The sequence below is a fragment of the Myotis myotis genome, unplaced genomic scaffold, assembly GCF_014108235.1.
Source record: "Myotis myotis isolate mMyoMyo1 unplaced genomic scaffold, mMyoMyo1.p scaffold_m19_p_3, whole genome shotgun sequence".
Lineage (NCBI taxonomy): Eukaryota > Metazoa > Chordata > Mammalia > Chiroptera > Vespertilionidae > Myotis > Myotis myotis.
In genome coordinates, this window is record NW_023416335.1 from 48570066 (window position 1) to 48577220 (window position 7155).

Here is a 7155-nt window from a genome sequence, read left to right on the forward strand (position 1 = left end):
TTATTTTCTCTACAGGTGTTTCAAACTAAGGAGATAGCTTTGGAAGTGGAGGGACTAACATCTACAACTATTATCTATTCCTGGATACAGTTGTTTTACTAGTATCTCAAGTTTCATAGAAAACCAAGAAATTAGACATTAAGTTCAATTTTGAATACATTTTTAGAAATGTTCTGGCATTAACAAACAATTTTTGCCAAAATATCAGTATTTGTATTATAATATATTGAATTTAAATAATTGTTATCACAGATTTTCAAGACTTTTCTTTCAAGATAATTATAAATTAAATGGCTATTTTGTTAGTAGTATAACTATTACTATTTAAGAGGAATTCCACATGATATGAAATCATTTTCCAATGATTGCACACACACACACACACATAATTGTCAAAATCCAATTTGTGATTTCTAGGTTATGTTCTGAGTAGGACCGTGTTATAAGTGATTAATGTACATAAATTCTTCATTCTATATCTCAATCTTATCAGGACAATCCAATACTACATATAAGAAAACTGAGGCACTGAGAGACTAAATAAATTCCCTATTTGTGAGAGTTATTGCTTACATCAAAGAAATTATAAGTGAGAGGTCACACTCTAGGTGGTTCCCTAAAACACCTAAAGGAAACACTCCACACAAGAAAAAAAATCAGTATTTGAAATATGCCATAACTAGAAATCACCAGTGAAGAATTTTGTCCTCTACCACTCTCTGTCTTCTTGTTACAAATGTGGTGAAGCCCAAAACAACAAAGAATGAGTTTAAGTGAGGGAGAAAGAAACACCAAACATGTCCCTCCTCCCATAAGAATAGTCTTGATTTTCACTTAAATTTAATAAGTTCAGGTTTTTCGTACACTGTATTTTATTATTTGAACAATAGAATAGTGTCTTCTCTTGATAGGCAAAAGCAGATAGTTCATCCTGGGTGAGAAATAAAAGTTAAAAGAGTAAATAGCAAGACAATTTTGGAAAAGAATAAAGTTGCTTTGTGCTGGCCCCCTGTGTTGTCAGTATATTCAATACACTGATCTGTATACATGGGCCAGGAAGGCCACACAGAGTGTCACAGTCTGTGTTCCAAGCAGAAGGTTACCAGCATGCTTAATGGAGTTCTTTTAACTCTCCCAGGATGGAATTTCCATTGGGAATCAACCAGTTATTTGAAAATCCTTTGTTTCCTGCTACTTAAAACATTTGTTTTAAAATAGACTTTCAAAACATTTATATTCCTCATAATTGAACTTAGCATGAAATACGTGAAAAATGAGCTTTTCACATGAACTATAATTATATTTGATGTTCTCTGGTCAGTTAGTTCTGGGTGTAATGAGTAAAATAATTAGTTATTGAGAGAATTTTGTTGATACTTTCTATTGAAAACATATAAAGTATATTACTAGTCCTTCTAGGTTTTACTCTACTGAATTATTTTAAAATAGAACAGCAATCTTGTATCACTTTTTCCCTGAGTGTCCACACGTATCTTGGATCATTAAGGATGTAATTGTCTACTTTGCAGATGCCGCTGCCCTGGAGACACCTGTGACCAGCCAGGGTGAACCCCACCATGTTCTTCGACATCTCCATCCACGGTGAGCCCTTGGGCCGTGTCTTCTTCGAGCTGTTTGTAGACAAAGTTCCAAAGACAGCAAAAAAACTTACGTGTTCTGAGCACTGGGGAGAAAGGATTTGGTTATAAAGAAGGTTCCTGCTTTCACAGAATTATTCTGGATTTATGTACCAGGGTGGTGACTTCTGGAGCCATAATGGCACAGGAGGCAAGTTCATCTATGGGGAGAAATTTGAGGATGAGAACTTCATCCTGAAACATACAAGTCCTAGCATCTTGTCCAGGGCAAATGCTGGACCTAACACAAATGGTGCCCAGTTTTTCATCTGCACTGCCAAGCCTGAGTGGTTGGATGGCAAGCATGTGGTCTTCGCCAGGTGAAAGAAGGCATGGATATTGTGACAGCCATGGAGCGCTTTGGGCCCAGGAATGGCAAGACCAGCAAGAAGATCACCATTGCTGACTGTGAAGAACTCTAACAAATTTGACTTGGGTTTTATCTTAACCACCAGACCATTCCTGTTGTAGCTCAGGAGAGCATCCCTTCACCCCCTGCTTGGAATGTTCTATAAACTTTGTGCTCTCACCACAGTTCATTGGGTTCCATAATTTCCTTACCCCATCCCAGTCTAGCAGGATTGCGGAGTTAAGTTTATGATTATGAAATGCAAACTAAACAGTTAAAAAAAAGAATGTAGTTGATCTTCAAATGTCCTAAAATCACATTCAGAACCTGCAAAAGGTACTTCTGAGGCAAACTGCTGCATCAGCTTATTTATGAGACCCTGTATGTCACCTCACTAGTTAGTGACCATTTCTACCATTTCTGAAAAATCTCAGATACCTTGGAGAAAGCTCACATCCACAACAGAAATGCTTGTTTTTGCTAATATTATTGTTATTTCTAATATTGCTATTTTTACTTATTTCTTGGGTATTGTATTCACTACTAATGTAGCTCTGAATGTTTCCCATGATATAGACAATACAATTTTATAAATAACTGGGTAATAACAAAATGTTAGAATTTCATAGCAACTTCTGCTGTGGTTATAGCCACCACGTAAAAGAGCTGGCCATGTTCTCCTTAGATGGACTTTTCACATGATGTACAGATATTGTGAATGTGACACATTGGCCATCAGGGTTAGACACTGAGTCCAAATGTTACAAAACAATATATGATTTTTTCTACTGACTGATTTTCTAATCCTCACCTGAGGATATGTTTCTTCTTATTATTATTATTACTGATTTTAGAGAGAGAAGGGAGAGGGAGAGAGAAAGAAACTTCCACCAATTGCCTCCCATACATGCCTGGACCAGGGATGGGGATCAAACCTGCAATCTGAAATCATGCTTTTAGAAATATTGCTTTATTACCTGTCTGATGCTGTATATAATAAACTTGCATTAGTATTTAAAATACAGAGGTGTAGTATATGTAGACTGACAGATTAAAGAAAAATAATAAACACTACTAAGAATAGATGTGGAAAACATGCAGAATACAAAATAAAACTGAATTATAGTACCTGTAAGAGAAAAAAATACAAAAACTATAAGAAATCTTACATTAAAAGATTTGAGTTTTTCTTGTTAACAATGTTGCACAGTGACTTAGACTAACAAGGAAAAACAAAGCAGCTCTACAACAAAGTGGATGTCATTTCTGAATCCCATGTGTAAAGGGGAAATTTTACAACATGTATACATAGATAGTGGTATCTACAAAATAAAGATTATCATTCTCACATAGAATTACATCTTTAAAATGTAAAAATTAGAACTTAATGTCACAACATTTTTGTTTTTATTTCCAAATAATTACTAACAGAGAAATTTTGCAATAATTGTACAAATAATGTTTTTTCCTCAACAATCTATATATATATATATATATATATATATATATATATATATATATATATATAAAGCCAGGGTTCGTAACGTCCACAACAACCAAAAGCTAGACCAAACACCTGCAGTCCTGCAGTTAGTGCTGGGTTACCATGGTGACCCAGCACTGACTGCCACTGGTGCGGCACAGCAACCCAGAACTGACTGCCAAGGGGGCTGTGGATCAGGCCCAGAGAGAGGCCCAGAGAGAGAGACAGGGTCTGATCTGCAGTCTCCATGGCAGCTGTTGATCAGCTGTTACCTCTCTCTTTCTCTTGGGGCCTGGCCAGCAGCTGCACCTCACTTTCTCTAGGGCCTCCACTGGGGCTGCTCATCAGCCCTGCCTCTCTGATCAGGCCCAGAGATAGGCCCGGAAATGCTGCCTGGCATAGAAACCTACCAATCAGAACCAAATCTGGGTGAAGTATGAGGAGCCACTAGCCATAGGAGGCAGAGATTTGATGCTGCCTGGCATAGAAACCAACAAATCAGAACCTACTCTGGGTGAACTGCGAATGTAGAACCTAAGGTGGGGGCTGAGGAGGGGTTTTAAGGGCAACAGCTCTTTGGTGTAAGGTGTAAGAAAGTTGTTCAATTTTTTTAGTGAGCGGTTTGGCAGTATAGTGCATATCGCTGACTATCAGTCCAGATATAGGGATTATGTATTTTTGTCTGCCAAGAGCATCTCCTCTGATGAAAAAGCCCCTCCCCCCCCATTTAAGCAATCCTATCCTATATAATCTATCTATACTACTAAAAGGGTAATATGCTAATTAGACTGGGTCAACTGGCCATCTTCCAGACATCCAACTTCCTTCCAGACAAAGCCATGGTGGTGGGGGCCAAGGCAGAGACAGTTAGAGGTGATCAGGCCAGCAGGGGAGGGCAGTTGGGGGCAATTAGGCAGGCAGATAGGTGAAGGGTTAGAAGCCAGTAGTCCCAGATTGCGAGAGGGATGTCTGACCACTGGTTTAGGCCTGTACCCTGTGAGATCAGCCCTAAACCGGTGGTCAGACATCCCCCAACGGGTTTCTGATTGGAGAGGGTGCAGGCTGGGTGCATCCCCGGCCCGCCCCCCCCTGCCCGCCCCAGTTCCGTGCATGAATTTTATGTACTGGACCACTAGTTTAAAAATAAGCCACTGACATTAAGCCTTATAACCTCCTATCTCTTTAGTGCTTATTTTCTACAAACAAAAGGGACTTTATAACATTACAATATATTAAAATGAGGAATTTAGATTTATCCATTCTGCATTCTTATCATGGACCTCATTGAAGTTTTGGCAATTGTTTCACTGATCTCTTTTATAGAAAGAGGATTGAAAGGGAATAAGGCAGGAAAAGAGGAACAAAGGGACAAAGTCAGGGATGGAATGTAATAATGTTAAATTCCTTTGATATAAAAACATATATGATAAAAATATATATATTCAGCCAAGGTATTATTTACCTTCCAAAGCAGAGATAAGGCATTTCCATTGATGCAAGTAGTATCAAATAGCTGCATTTACCTGCTAATTATAACCAAATAAAGATCACGTAAAAGTAAAAAATAATAATAAGTAAGTTAATGATAAAATACATAAAACAGAGCTTACATTTCTATTATTAGCTAGATTAAATTTATAAAATAAAAAATATAACTATGAGAGTATACATTGCAATATAAATGTTAAGGGAAAATGGTGTCATAAGGGAAATCATAATAGCATTAAAAATTCTTTCTATGGGATAAGAAAATAGATGAGAGTTGGGTTGTCCAGGAAGAAACACATTCTAACTATTTCATCTTAAGAACAAGGGATATACTGTAATATCATACTAGAATTTTGAAACATTTCAATTGGGATACATACTTATTATTTAATATTAGATTTTCCATATAGAAATATCAATTGAACTATGTCTGTTCAAGAAGGAAGATAGCAATACAGGATTGAATAGGCATGGGTAATGGTAAAATGTGGAAAATAGAGAAATACAAATACATTACTCTAGAATGACATAGATGATGATTGGAAAAAAAACCAGCAGAATAAAATGCCAATACACCAAATGAGGAGAAAAAAGAAAACACTGAAAATTAAGAGCTATGAAATAACTAATATTTATTCATTGGCATCACTATGTGTACTCTGTGGTTCTCATGAAACCCTCAAAATACTCTGTTTTATGAGTGAATAGGGTCTTTCAGCCACAACCACTCCCATTTTTTGAAACCTTCCATTCATTCCATTTTCCCATGGCATTCATCAGGTACAACATCAAAGAGTTGTCACTTTAGTTAACAAATACTTGCCCCAAATTTTCTAATACATCCTCTCTCCTCACGTTTGAATTTGAAAATAAGGAAGGTTCTATGGTTTATCGCTCTGGGTGCTCAAACAGTAATAGAAAAACACTGGCTGATTTTGGGTGCCTGACATCCACTGTGAAGCGTTCTTACAATGTTTCAAGTATCTGATTCCAGTTCTTCCTTTGGTCCACGGACATTACTATGAGTTCAATGCTTTCTCCACAGCCTGTTAATAACCAATGTCTCCCACTGACTAGAATGCCTATACATTTTGACATGCAAAGAAAAAATCTTAGAAATCATTATATTTTTTGTAATGCATGTCTTATTATTTTTAATATATTTTTAAATATATATTCTTTATTATTGAAAATATTACATATGTTCCTTTGAACAAAAATAGACCCAGAGATATAGAAACATTGAACAGACTGTCAAATCTCAGAGGGAAGACAGGGGAGGGTGGAGATGGGAAAGAGATCAACCAATAGAAATCATTCTTCATGCTGTTTTTGGTTCACCCCAATGCTCTTCAAAAATTAATACTTGAGGGTGTATGCATTCTTTCTGATTGGTGTTTTGGGTTTCTTAGGATATATTCCTAGAAATGGGATCACTGGGTGGAGGCCTGGGGCAGGGCAGGGTTAGGCTAGAAGAGGTCAATGGGAGAAAAAAGAGGATATATATGATACTTTCAACAATAAAATTTTTTTAAAAATTTAATACTTAACAAAATCCCATTGATTTTATCTCCTCAATAGTAATGACTTCATAAATTATCTCCCTTTCTTCATCATCCTCTATGCATTGTCTATTGTAGAGAATGGTAAAATGTAGATTCTTAAATACTGACTGAAAAACTGTATGAGTAAATTCAGAAATTTACAATAGCAACTTTCAATTTTCCTTTTTAATTAAGTTATTTCAAGTTCATTTTGCATGATTTGAAAATAAAATCAACCTAATAGAGTACTCAAATTATTTTATGAAATTTTTAATAATATTTTTTTTATTCTGGCTAGTATGGTTCTTGAAGTTAGAAATTTTTTAGTGCCACTTTACATGTATGATAGTCAGCTGATTTTTCAAAGAGAGTTGCTTGAGTTAGTGAGTGAATGCTTATATGACTACAGAGTAAGTTTATATACAGAGATTCATGATTACATAAGGATAAGATGGATGTAGAAATATGGCAGTCTACTTTTTCAATTTCATTTGTCATTAAAATCTTAATGGAGAATAAATGTTGAAGTGGTCTACTGAGCAGCATAATTTTAAATCTTAGAACATTTTACTTTTAATTGTTTTGTTGTCTTATTTGATAAATGTTTATATATTATTACTCATGAAAGTTTTTTGAAACCCAAATATAGTGCAT

At 35.8% G+C, this 7155-nt stretch overlaps 1 pseudogene; it reads left to right on the top strand.

Moving 5' to 3' along the window:
* The first annotated feature begins 1723 nt into the window (after nt 1-1723).
* LOC118649688 lies at nt 1724-2059 on the top strand (annotated as a pseudogene).
* Nucleotides 2060-7155: the final 5096 nt, after the last annotated feature.